This window comes from Camelus ferus, unplaced genomic scaffold (assembly GCF_009834535.1).
Source record: "Camelus ferus isolate YT-003-E unplaced genomic scaffold, BCGSAC_Cfer_1.0 contig720, whole genome shotgun sequence".
In the NCBI taxonomy this organism is placed as follows: Eukaryota; Metazoa; Chordata; class Mammalia; order Artiodactyla; family Camelidae; genus Camelus; species Camelus ferus.
In genome coordinates, this window is record NW_022589674.1 from 35055 (window position 1) to 49609 (window position 14555).

General features: G+C 46.8%; 1 pseudogene; it reads left to right on the forward strand.

Moving 5' to 3' along the window:
- Positions 1 to 5279: 5279 nt before the first annotated feature.
- On the forward strand, positions 5280 to 13320 carry LOC102515097 (annotated as a pseudogene).
- Positions 13321 to 14555: the final 1235 nt, after the last annotated feature.

Consider the following 14555-nt stretch of genomic DNA (forward strand, 5'->3'; position numbering starts at 1 on the left):
GATAGAAATGAATAAAGTGGGAGCACAGTGCAGGAAGACCTCAGTCTGCCCAGAGACAGAAGGAGAAATCAGGTTCGAGTTTAGTCTTTTAGAGGAGGAATTAGCCAATTCAAGGGCAGGCAGAAAGGAAAAGTTTCTCTTTAGGGACACGCAGGGACGAGATGAGGCATTGTGAAATGGATGGAAATGTGTGATAACAGAAGCCTGCGGAGCATATGCGAACTTGAGGCAATTAGTGTGGAGACTTTTTGACTTCCCTTACTTTCTTTCTTTCTTTTGTCATTGGACAGTATTGTTTATTTTTTTTAAACTTTTTTTTATTGATTTATAATCATTTTACAATGTTGTGTCAAATTCCAGTGTTCAGCACAATTTTTCAGTCATTCATGGACATATACAAACTCATTGTCACATTTTTTTCTCTGTGAATTATCATAACATTTTGTGTATATTTCCCTGTGATATACAGTGTAATCTTGTTTATCTATTCTACTCCCTTACTTTCAATGACACTTCTTCCTGATGGGAGTGAGAGGTGTTCAGGGAAGAAGCTTGCCACATGTAAATTAAAGAAAAACTGATCAACTGTAGATGTTAATAAAGAGTATCAAACATCAAAGAAAGTGAAGTGACTGATAAGATGGTCAGGATAGGCTTCATAAGGGCAGGAGTGATGAAAAAATAGAAATGGATGACAGATTACTATATATAAAATAGATAAACAACAAGGTCCTACTGTAGAGCAGAGGGAACTACAGTCAATATCTTATAATAACCTATCATGAAAAAGAATATATATAATATATAATATAATATAATATATGTATGTAACTGAATCAGTATGCTGTATACCAGAAACTAACACATTGTGAATCAACTATACCTCAATTAAAGAGAAAACATACACGCATGAAGTTGCTAAAATAAAGTAGTCGTAGAGGTATTGGAACAACCAGGAAGAGGCTTTTAGGTGAATAAAAGCAAGTCAGAGGACGGACACAACTTGACTACAAAACTTACTAAAAAGCTGCACTGATCAAGAGAGACGATATTGGCAAAATAATAAACAAATAGATCTAGGGAACAGAATAGGGAGCCTAGAAATAGAGCTACATAAATATAACTCACCTTTGACAAAGGAGCAAAGGCAATACAGTGGAGCAAAGATGGTCTTTTCAACAAATGGTGCTGGGATAATTGGACATCCACATGCCCCTCCCCCCAAGAAAGAATCTAGACACAGACTTTACATCATCCACAAAAACTAACTCAAATGATTCACAAACCTAAATGCAAAATACAAAATGAGAAAACTCCTGGAAGATAACATAGGAGAAAATCCAGGTGACAGGTATCATGATGACATTTTAAACACAACACCAAAGGAACAATCCATGAAAGAAGTAATTGATATGCTGGACTTCATTACAATTAAAAACTTCTGGTCTGCAAAAGATGACGTCAAGTGAAGGAGAAGACAAGATGGAGAAAATATTAAAAAGGCTTATCTGGTGAAGGGCTGCTATCTAACATTTACAAAGGACTCTTATAACTCAACAATAACAAAATATTTACTCTGATTTTTTTAAAGGGGCAAAAGGTCTTAACTAAGATGATATGTAGATAGCAAGGAATCATATGAAAAGGTGTTCAACATCATATGTCTTTAGGGAACTGAGATTTAACACTGTGGGATATCACTATACACCTATTAGAATTGCCAAAATGCAAAACACTGACAACAGCAAATGCTGGAGAGGATGCAGAGCAACACAAATCCATATACTGCTGGTGGGAATGCGACATGATACAACCACTTTGGAAGACAGTCTGGCAGTTTGGTCCAAAATTAAAAATACTCTTACTATGCAACCCAGTAATCACAATCCTTGGTATTTACTCAAGTGTTGAAATCTATGTCCACATGAAAACCTGAACATGTAAGCTTATAGCAACTGTATTCATAACTACCAAAACTTGGAAGCATTCAAGATGTCTTTTAGAAGGTGAATGGATAAATAGACCATGGTATATACAGACAATGGAATAGTATTCAGTGCTAAAAATGAGTTATCAATCCATGAAAATACATGAAGGAAACTTAAGCACATATTACTAAACAAAATAAGCCAGTCTGAAAGGGCTACCTACAGCCCTTTCAGATATTTGACTCCAGATATTTGAAATCTGAAAAAGACAAAACTGTGGAGCCAGTGAAAAGATCAGTGGTTGCCAGTGCTGGGCCAAGACAGAATAAACAGAATTTTTAGAGTAGTGAAAATACTCCATGATATTACAATGATGGATACATGTTATCATATATTTGTCCAAACCCATAAAATGTATAACACCAGAGTGAACTATAATGTGTGTAACCTATGGACTTTGGATGATAAAGATGTGTCAATGTAGGTTCATCAATTGTAACAAGTGTATTCTGGTGAGGTATGTTGATAACGGGGGAGGTTGTTACCTGTGCCGTGGTAGGGGATATGTGGGAATTTCTCAATCTTCCTATTAAATTTTGCTGTGAACCTAAAACTGCTCTAAAAATAAAGTCTATTAATTAAAAAAAAACTGAAAAAGTACAGATAAACACACACACACACACACACACACCAATCCTTTTTCCAGCTGTCAAGACATTGGTTACTCAGCCTTCTCAAACTCCCCAACTCAGGTAATTATTTTTTTTTTAAAGAATGGTTAGGTTGTGTCACTGATGACTTTGAAATATCTGAGATATTTTACCACTATTAATTTAAACCTCAAATGATAAGTTTCTCCAATTCCTGAAAGACATATAAAAGACTAGACAGAAACAGGTATTGATATTCCTTTTAGGGTAGCCGGCTGATTCTTGGAATAAAGTTAATCTCTTTAAATAAAATGAAAAAAATGTTGTCATTGATATAGTTCTATAAGACAAGTAACACTACCTTATTCAGGACTGTGCGATCCTGAGAGAATCTAACCCACATTTTAGTGTGACTGTGTATATTCCAGTTTTTCTTCCCATATTTTTAGTTCCCAGAAATGTGAGGGGCATAATAATCATGGTTTCTGTCCAGTTATAAAATATGAGTATGTTTTCTTAGTTTGCAGTCCTGAAAGTATATGTATGAATTCATTCTTCCCCAAATGAATCATATGTTAAATATGCTAGGAAGGAACTGCACGTATCTATGACAAATTACTTTGTTAGAAGAGAATAATATGTAGTAAATTGAGCTAACCAAATGTGTGATTAGATTATATTTTTTCTAGAAATAACTGGAATAAACACAAGAAGAAAAGATCATATTAAAATGAAAAACCTCAAGTAAATTCATTGCTAAATACATGTCTTCTATATTGTCATCCTGGACTGAAGAAAAATTAATTCTATATAAAATACACCTTGAAAGCATTACTGTCACCTGCAGACCTATTCCCCTTCATTTATTTCATGTGAATCTAGGTATCAAATTCTGAGTATATAATACTACTTATGTGTTTAACTACAAGGATCAAAACTGAAGACCAACTGGGCGGCGGCTGTGAGGAGGCGGTGGCTCCCACGCAACGTTCCCTGGCGACGCGCGCCTGCAAGGCCGCGGTGTCCACCATGTAATTATGCCGGCCCCCTGCCCTCCACCAGCTCAGCCGACTTCACATCACCTACCCCGTGCTGTTCAAGCTGATCGACAAGAACTCGGCCCGCATGACGCACTGCGGTGGGCTGGAGTTTGTGGCTGACGAAGGCATTGCTACCTCCCTCACTGGATGATGCAGAATCTGCTGCTGCAGGATGAGGGCCTGGTTCAAGTGGGGAGCATCAACCTGCAGGTGGCCACATACTCCAAGTTCCAGCCCCAGAGCCCCGACTTGCTGGGCATCACCACGCATTGAGGATCTTTGTGTTCCTGAACGCCGGCGACGTGACTGCCAACAACTGCAGTGAGCAGCAGCCCCGGCAGAGCTGGCCCCTCCCCCGTCGTCTGGGCGTCGGTCTCCCTCGGCAGCAGGTCTGAGGTCTAGATGCCTCTCTTGTCCGTCCACGATCAGAGCTGCGTGGATGCTGCTCCCGACGACTCAGCTGCGAAGTGAGATGCCACCTCATCCTCCATTTCTCACTCACCCTATGCCTAGTTGGCAGAGCAGTTCTCACAAGTCAGGATGGCATCCACTTCCCCACTCTCCGCGCACCCCAGAGGAAGATGTGGCGGTCGGCAAGGCTGCCAGCAGCCCTCGTGCCGCAGGCGTGGAGCTCGGCGATGGGGCCCTCGTCCACTGTGACCACACGACCCCTACATCGCTGCTGCCAGGGGCCTCCCGGCGCTCAGGAGTGACCACAGCCCCAGCGTGGCTTCTCCGAGGCCAGCTGGCTCCTTAACACACCCGCCCGTCCCCCCAGGACTCGGGCCTGAGGTTCAGATCTGTGTCACTTGGGGACCCGGCTTGTTCTCAGACAGTTTCTTCTGTTTGAGAACATATTTTTCAACTTAATGTGTTTTGAGTCACACTTTTACATCTTTTCACGAACTAGGAAATAATCTTGTTCCTTTTAACTCTGGGGGAACGTTTTTGGTATCATCCATCTTCACCGAATACTTTAAGCTTTTCTGGTTAATTTCAGGCAGCCTTAATGTTACTGTTCTTAAATGACTAAGGCAGTAAAATGTTACTGTTCTTAAATGACCAAGGCAGTAATGCCAAACAGGACACTTAAATTGATAATAGATGGTAACGGTGACCTTTTTGCACTGAAAGGGCAGGTGACTTGCACGGGTAGACACAGAACTGAAACTCGAGTTTGGTTCTGCTTTTGGAAGCGTGTAAGTCCACACACTAAAGGGCCCTTCTGATTAAAGCTAGACTGTGATTGGCTTGGGGACTCGCATGAAACGGACGTCTTCACAGCTTTCTCTGCCGTAGTGGTGCTTAGTGAGTATCTGGATCAGAGGCTCCCACAGGAAACCGGGCCCCTTAAAGGGGCCACAGTGGAAGCAGTGGTGGGTGCTGTCCTCTTCTGGGAGAAGGACCCCAGTCTCTCTGGGAACAGCACCCAGTTTCCAGTTGAGTCAGGCCCTCGGGAAGCAAACCACCAGACACCAAAAGCAGGTTTAGACCCTGAGGAAATCCGTATCGGGATCTTCAGGTGCAAATATAAAACAATTACTTATAAAATACTTGAAAAAATGAAAAAGTGGGATCATAAAATTTACAAGTGATGGAAGTCTATCAGAAATATCCAGGAGTATTGGAAAACAACAGAGTTAACAGCTGACAAAGAATTAATGACGAGGAGGTTAAATCTGGAGAAGCGACGTGAAATTCCGCACAGGGAGGCGCGGCAGCGGGACGCGAGAGCTGGAGGCTGTGGAGATGCAGGGAAAGCCGACTGCCGGTGAGCTCCCAGCGGGAGATGCGGCCGCCCAGATGCTGAGGAGGGACGGGCACCGCCTTCTGGAATCCGCTGTCCACCCACAGTGACCGGAGTTGAATGTCCAGCAGACGGGATGGCTGCAGATTCCACACAGCAGACCCGGAGAGGCGGGCAGAGAGACACCACCAGTCACGGAGAAACAGCCAAGAGCAGGCCTCCCAGGAGCAGGCCCTGCCCGCCCCCTCCGGGGAGTGGCACCGTCTGCAGGGGCTGAGGGAGTAACTGCCGTCAGACCCTGAAGCAACAGGGCAAATCCAAACACTTCCAGGTGAGTAAACGCTGAGAGTCTGTTTACCCGTGGAACCTCAGAAGCTTGTGCTTTGGGAACGAGCGTCACCCTGCAGGGAAGGGCCAGGGTGCCCTTCAGTCAGTACTGTTTCAGCCAGTGCGTTTCGTCCGTACTGGTGCTTAATACACGCGGCTGAAGGGTGGTACCTCAGACACTGGAGAGAACCCGCCTCAGGTTTGTTTAGAATTAAAGTGGTCTCTGTTTGCACTTCAGTAAAGGTGAATCAGTAAACAAACAAACAAAAACTGAAGACCAACTACTGATAAATAGCAAGAAAGAATAATTTGAAAACCCATAAATCAACATATCTATTTGTAGTTCAATTGTAAAATTAGTCATTATTTTCAATATGACCTCTGTGCCTTGATTTAAAATATTATGATCCCTATGCTGTACACCAGAGACTAACACAACATTGTAAATTGACTACACTTCAACTTAAAAAATTATAATTTTCCAGTTATGACAGGCTAAATTGTAAGGACCAAGAGTCAGAAGAAAGACATACAGAGAGATGAACATGGAATTTCCCATTTAGTGTCTCCTAATCCCACTGAATGTAATGAAAGGCTGAGTAATGCTTTGAGCAGCTTCTTGGACCACAGTGGACAGCACGAGAAGTTAGAAAGTGCGATTTTTGGAAGACGGGAGGAAGTAGTGATGACGGGGCAATGATCTTTTTATTGACCTTAGTGGTGGCTATCCATCCAAGTGCTCATTGACCGTAAGTCATTGAGCTGAACATTAGTGTTTCGTGCACTAGTCGGTGGGTGTGTGTATACTCCAAACTAACAAGTAAAAGTGACATCATAGTGAGAAATGTCAACCTCTGTTTATGCCCTTAATTCACTTCAACAAACATATCAAAGCATCTTATCTTCTCCATTCTGGTCACTGTACTTAAAAAAAAATGCTAGCATTACAACTTTAAATAAGAAAGACATGTCCCTTCCTTCATCAAGCTTACAAACTAGGAAAAACATGGCATTGTGAAATACCACAGTACAACGTTCAGGAGTTTAGCACTCATGTGGAAAGCCACTGACTAACTTAAAGGAAAATGATGTCAGTTCTGAAGAGTAAACAAAAGCCCAATTTATAAATTTACTATTAAGTTTTCTGCGGTCATACTTTTGCTGTGACTTTTAAACATATTAAATAGATTGCAAAGTCCTTGAAGTTAGAAGTCATGTTTTTTTTTTTTCATCTTTAAATCCTCTGTTCCCTGCATGAGGTCTAGCTATGAGATATAAGTAAACAAATTGGATGAAAAATAAATTAAGATACATAGAATGACTTCTTTAATGTACCTCATTGTCTATCTGACTCTTCCTTTTTAAAGATAAGCCAGTTCAAGGTAGAGAATTTTAATTCTTTAAATTTTATGGAAAAACATTAAATGTCATGCATACATTTAGTGCTTAATAATTCTTTCATGATTATTAAAGATTCATTGCTCAACTTTCAATTTTTAATCTTAGACTGATTCATGGCAATCAGATAATAACTGAATTTTAGCACTTTAAGGATTTGTGATTTAATCCAAGTTTTTCATTTCATTGATGAGATAAGTGAAGTTCCGAGAAGTTTAATCACTTGCCTAAACTCATAAACTAATACATAATACCTAAACAGATCTGACCTGCAAATTCTCTCTTCATATTTAAAGAAGAAAATTTAGTCTGAGGTCAATTTATTGGTTTCCAGAGCTATACTGCTTAGTGGTTGCTTAAGTAAAAAAAAAGAGAAAGAATTCATATTCAGTGTATGAAAAGCTGTGTGACTCTGTTTTAAACAGGAAGGAAAAAGGAGGGGGAAAATATACAATATTTATGTGAGAAAAATAAAGATCTACAAAGTGTGTGTACTTATTACCAACAAATGTTTTCAAAAGAGTCAATACTATTTTTCTGAAGATCAGTAACTGCAAAGTTGTTTTTCTTTTTTCAAGACCAATACACATTTTATTTGTATTTGCCTTTAACATGTACATAAACTCTCAGGAACCCTTCCCACACCTGGGGGGGGTGGATGGTACGTTCTGGAGGGAAGAAGCGTCAGACTAGAACGGGTTTCATATAAATTCAACAAAGCAAAGGTGACTTTTTCTTTCTGTCTCCTTTTCAAGTCTTCTGTGCTCACAGCCAGCTTGATTTTGATAAAGACATAGAGGTGTGTGTATGAATGTGTGCCTATGTGTGTGTTTACTACAGTGTGAGAGTGTGTGTCTGTTGTATGTGTGTGTGTGTGTGAATGTGAGTAATTGTGTGTGAGGGCAGAATACAGTGTCTGCTGTGTGTTTCTGAATGTGTGAGTAGATTTTCTAGCCCAGAAATACGTCTCAAATGTGCTGTTGCTGGTGTGGGATGCCTAGGCTCCAGCCAGTGAATGAGGCGGAGGAGTGACGGCGCGGGGGGGGGGGGCGGCGGGGGGGCGGCAGCAGGGAGAGAGCGAGAGTGCCCAGGGTGAATCAATGGAAACCGCCTCACGAAGCCGGGAAAATATTTCAGCCACAAATAGCGTTGATTATTTCCCTTCACTTCCCTCACCGCCGTGAATTTATTTATTTTTTTTACCATCTCCGACCCCGACGCCCCGGAGTGAGCGCTGGAGGGAGGGAGGAGGAGGGGAAAAAAAGGAATCAACACATCGGAGAAGTCCCTTCCTAGAGCCACCCCCTCCCCTCCCCGCCTCGTGCTGCCGCCGCGGTTCGACTCCCATCCCTGCTTCCAGCCGAGGTGGTAGTGGCTGTCACCCTGAAATGAACCCCCAGCTCTCCTCCATCTGCCACGGCCACACTTAACGTATCCTTGACCCCCAGACATCACCCTGTCCTGTGGTCCCGTGGGCACAGTGCCGCGTCCACACCTCCGGACACCTCCTCCCCCAGCACCCCCTCAGATCCTGTCACTACAGATACCCCTACTGCCCCCTCCACCTCTGAGAGCATGAGGTCCTCAGAGCTGGGGGGCAGCCCCTGGAGGCAGGCTGTGGCCTCATCCCACCAAAGAAGACAGGGAGCCCCAAGAAGAGCCTGGCTTTGGTGGCTTCCCATCAAAGGACCCGAGGGTGGAAGAGGAGGAGGAAGGAGGAGGTCTCCCTCTTGTGGACCTCAGTGACCACTTATTCTTCACAGCTGGAGGTGAGGCCTGCCTAGCGACCAAGCCATCCCTGCCAGGTGGCAGTGAACTCCTGTTACCAAAGAGCTTCCCCTGGGGTGAGGCAGGTGTCGTCAAGGAAGAGACCAGCCCACCCCTCCTTGCCCACCCACCCCCTGCACACCTCACTGCCCTTCACATCCAACATGGCTTTGACTCAATCCAAGGCTTTAGCTCTTCTGACCAAATTCTGTCCCATGATACCTCATCACCATCTCTAGCCACCTGTGAGGGAAAGGATGGAGCCTTCTGGAGCTACCAGCTGGCTCCACACCCACCTGGAGATCCCAAAGATGGCCCCATGGGGAGAAGGGGAGGAGACCCCAGGGTAATCTTCTGGCTCTGCCTCCTGTGCCACCTGGCCTCTGTGGGTCACACACAGTCTAACGGGGTGACACTAACCCCCACTCAACACCAGGGCCTGCTGGGCAACCCAGCCATACTCCAGGAGGAGGTGAGGGCTACGTGGCCCTCCTAAGCTTTCTGGAACCAAGATTGCCTGCTCGCCCTTCTTTAGAACTACCCCTTAACGACAGCAGCCCTGGGAACATGGAGGCAAATGAAGCCCAGACCAAGGATGGTCCCCCTGAGGCAGAAGCCCAGGCCCCTGTCCTGCCCGTGGAAGAAGTCCTGGCTCTCAGCCCACCCTCCCCACCAACCACCCCGGCCACCTAGGACCCCAGCCCAACCCAAGCCGAAGAATCGCCTACAGCGGCAGGCAAGAATGGGCCAGATTGGTTCCCCCAGGGGCAAGAAGAGGATGGGGGGCTCTGCCCCCACTCAACCAAAGCTCACTCACCTCCAAGGAGGGGGGCACTCTCCCTGCCCCTGTAGGCTCCCCCCTAAGACCCTGGTGACCCACCCCAGCCCTATCGCTTAGCCCATCACTATACCCCTGTCCCCGCAACCTTCCAGGGCCTCAGTCTGTCCAGCCATGTCCCTTCTACGCTCACGCAACTCCTGCAAGACGCTGAAGTGTCCCAAGTGCAACTGGCACCACAAGTCCAGCAGACCCTGGACACGCACATGCGGGAGAAGCAGCCTCAGGGGTAACAGCCACCGCAGTTGCTGCAGCGTGGGGTGGGGCCGGGGCGGGGGCGGGGTGCCACGCTCGGGGAGGGAGCTGCAAACCGTGGCTGCACGTCCCTCCGCTGCGGCGTCTGCAACTACTCCACCGCCACCAAGGGCAGCGTCACATCCACACGCAGTCCGACAAGCACCTGGACCACCTGCAGGGCTTCCAGGCGGGGCCCGGGGGGCAGAGGACACCCCCCAGAGGCAGTGCTCCCGCCCTCCTCGGGGACAAGGAGCCCAAGACCAAATAGTCCCAGCAGTGCCAGGTGTGCAGCTATGAGACCGTCTCCCGCAACCTGCACATCCACATGACCTCAGAGAAGCACATGCAGAATGTTCTCGTGCCGCACTAGGGGCTGCCGCTGGGACTGCTGCCCGGGCTGGTGGGGCCAGGACCCCCGCCCCCAGGTGGGGCTGCCCCCCCCGGAACTCTTCCGGTATTTCAGACCGCAGGCCCTAGGGCAGCCTCTGGCTTCCTTGCCTGGCCCCGGACTGAGGCCAGACAAGCCCCTGCTTCTCAGCGGCTTCCACCACCTCGGAGCCCCTGCCTGCAAGGTCCCCACACCTGCCCTGGCAGCTCCCCCCCGGACGCCCACCTGCCTCCAAGTCAGCTCCTAGGCTCCTTGTCTGACCGGCTGCCCACCTCACCACACCCAGATGACAGCCCATCCCCGAAGGTGTTCTGCTGCCTCGTGTGCCAGGCCTTCCGCACAGACGGCCTGGAGCTGCTGCTCTGCCACTTCAGTGTGGGCCGGAGCCTCCTGGGGGCCGAGTGGAAGGAAGTGGCCGGCGACACCCACCGCTGCAAGCTCGGCTGCCATGGCACCCAGCCCAAGGCCAACTTCCAGCTCCACCTGAAGACCGACAAACACGCTCAGAAGTACCAGCCTGCAGCCCACCTGAGGGAGGGGGTAGGGCCATCGGCACCCCTTCCCCGGTGCCCCTGGGCGATGGGGCTCCCTATGGGTCTGTCCCCGCCCGCACCTGCGCTGCAACATCTGTGACTGAGTCCAACAGCAAGAAGATGCAGCTGCGTGCCCAGGGTGCAGCCCATGAAGAAAACAGCCTGATCTGTAAGTTTCTGCTGGAGATGGAGGGGGCAGCTGTCGGGGGCAGAGCTGGGGCTGCTCTGCGGCCTGCTGTGTGCCTGGGAGATGCCTCCCCGCCTGGCGGTGCTGCAGCACCTGTGCCCACCGGGCCCACCGTGACGCCCAGGCCCAGCGGCGTCTGCAGCTGCTACCGAGCGGCCCACAGCTGATGAGGGGCTCTCGGCTCTTCAAAGCATCCTGAGATTCAGCCATGGGCAGCTCCAGACTCCCGGGAAGGCTTCCGTCAACCTCTTAGCTGAGCCACCCACCCCTGAGAAAGATGCCCAGAATAAGCCCGAACAGTTGGCTTCTGAAGGAGCAGAGAACAAGACCGGCCCTCCTGGAGACAGCAGCAACCAGACCATGGTGTTCTGCTGTCCCTACTGCAGTCTCCTGAGCCCAGAGTCCCACCAGGTGGCGGCTCACGCCCTCTCCCAGCATGCGGTGCTGCCCAGGCACCGCTGCCTGCTGTGCCGGGAGCAGCCGGTGGGCCGGCCCGCCCTCCGCTTCCACCTCAGCCGCCTGCACAGCGTGGTGCCCGAGTGTGTTGAGAAGCTGCTGCTTGTGGCCACAACTGTAGAAATGACCTTGACAACCAATGGGCTGCCTGGGCCCACTCTCAGCCCTCAGGGTGATGGCCCTGAGCCTCCTGCTTCTGGGCCAGAGCCCACACCCAGCAGAAGGCCCTCACCTGACCCCAAAGCCAGTCCCAGTCCTCTTCCTGAGCCTCCCTGCCCTCAGCCGAGGCCCCCAACAAGCCCACGGGAAGTCCAGGCCAGCCCCCTTCTCCAGCCCCATCTCCAGCCCCTCGGCCTGAGGCCAAAGCTGACAAAGTGGCTCCCCACCTACCACGGCTGAGGAGGAAGAGGGGGCTGGCAGGGGAGCCCCTCCCGGCAGAGCCAGCTCCGGCTGACTCTCGCCACCCTCTGACCTATGGGAAGAACACCAGCTTTGCCCGGGACAAGTTTCTCGACCCTGCCTGGCCCTGTAAGTGCACTGTGTGTAAGGAATCCTTCACGCAGAACATCCTCCTGGTCCATTATAACCCAGTCTCCCACCTGCACAAGATGAGGAAGGCTGTCATTGACCCCTCCAGCCCTGCCCGGGGAGAAGCCGGCACTGTGCCCACCACCACCGGAGCCACAGACAAGCCCTTTAAGTGCACAGTCTACCGGGTCTCCTGCAACCAGAGCTCCACCCTGGAGATCCATATGTGCTCCATCCTGCACCAGACTCGCTCGAGGGGAGCCAAGACTGACGCCAAGGCTGAGGGGCCAGAGTGTGGCCCTGAAGAGCCCAGGGAAGGCGAGACTGAGGGGGAGGTGGGCACTGAGAATAAGGGCCCTGACCCTGGGGGCTTCATGTCTGGATTACTCTTCCTATCCCCTCCCAAAAATTATTTAAAAAAGAAAAAAAAGTGTGCTGTTGCTCCCTTCTGCTCTAACCAGCCAGGTGATGGTCTCCTGTCAACCACCACCAACGTACATGTGCAAAGAAAATATTTGCTTTCCAAGGGAGTGTTGACAAAGGAAGGTCATGAGAGGCTAGTGCTGGTTTGTACCCTTTTATGGCATCATAATACAAGGTCATATGAAAGATCCCTGAAGCCTTACACTACGTCTTTAAATGGGACCACTTGTCACATAGCCTAAAGTTACAGGACACTAGCTGATGATTCCTGCCCCCAGTCCTGTTTTTTGTTTTGTTTTGGGTTTTTTTGAGAATAAAAAGGGAAAGGTAATTTATGTTATGTTTCCTTCACTCTGTCTAAGTTCTTTCATCTAACTCTCCCTTTTGAAAATGTTCATATTCCTACTGCCACCTAATCTAAGCCCACTTATCTGCCTGACTCTTTGCTAGCCCCTCTTTCTTCCAGCTTCCCTCTAATTGAAAACATGACAACATAATGTTCTAAAATAAGCACTGAGTCCCCACAGAACAACATACATTCTCCTTTGCCTAAAATTCAAGAGACTCCACAATCCAGGCCCAAGACCACTCACCAAGCTTTACCCATCAGTACATAAGTGACCCTCAGCCTGGCTTCATGTGAGAGTCATCTGGGGGCTCCAGCCTAGAGCAAATATGTCAGAATATCTACAGGTGATGGGGGTACCAACCATCCCTCTCTTCCAAAGACTGAAGGGTTTTCTGGGATGCAGAATGTTCAGTGCTGACATTGAGAACGGGCAAATGGGTAAGTTTGGTGGACCCAAGCCCTCCATCAGAATGTTTCCCTGTTGTTTCTGAGGGATCATCAAAAGGACATTTGCTTGCTCTCTATGTTCAACCGGCTTCTTAACCACTGTCATCAGTTGACTGTGCCCTAAACTGCTCTTTTCTCCTGCACGTGGTTCATCTTCTTACGACAGTGTTATCTCTCTCCCTGGGTTCACTGTGGGGTTTTACCACAGTTAATAACAGAGCATTAAGGGCCTAAACTTTCTATCTGATGCTCTTCTTTGCTGTCAAATTCCTTCTGTAGGAGAGATAAAAACCCTTGCCCTCCAACACCAACAATCAAAGAATCAAAAAGCCTCCCCATGTGTAGAAGTTCAGTTTTCATCATAGAGAAGTCCTTTATAAAAAGAATGCTTAACATTCCAGTTGAAGGATTCATACTTGGCATCAATCCACCATTTAGAATCTTGACTATGAAAAATGAATAAAATATTTGTTCTATATTGAATGACTATACAGTTATTCCAGGAGCTATTTCCAAAACAAAAAGATGCATTTCAAAGCGATTTGCTTTCTTTATCCATAGAAATACTAGAAAAATTTAAATTTAGTCTTCCTTTAAAATTTTTTTTTTAATTCAGTGTTTTTTTTTTTTTCAATTGAGGTATAGTCAGTTTACAATGCTGTGTCAATTTCTGGTGTCCAGCACAATTCTTCAGTCATATATGAATATACATATATTCATTTTCATATTCTTTTTCACCATGAGCTGCTACAAGATATTGAATATATTTCCCTAAATTTAGTCTTCCTGAAAAGTCTATTTCTAAATACTTCACTATAAATACTTGCTCTATATGAATATATATATATATATATATATATATATATATATTTCTATTATAAGTATCTGTGGTTTTTGCCATCTCTTTCCATATAGTGGACATAATAGAGATTGCATGAGTATATGTAATTTTGTGTTTTCTCCTCATTTTTTCCTACTCCACATACCCCATTTATTTTGTCAGGTTTCCAAATAACTCTCTCAGCTATGAGAGGACACAAAACAAAGAGAAGAAAATAAATTAACTTTTCACTCTCAAATTTCAAATATATATTTGGTACTCACCAAAAAAATTTGAACTGTCCATACTTTTTAAAACTGAAGTATAGTCGCTTTGAAATGTTGTAAAAAATGTAAATTTCAGGTGTACAGCATAGTGATTCAGTTATACATATATATATTCATTTTCATATTCTTTTTCATTATCAGCCATTACAAGGTATTGAATATAGTTCCCTGTGCTGTACAGTAGGACCCTGTTTACCTATTTCAT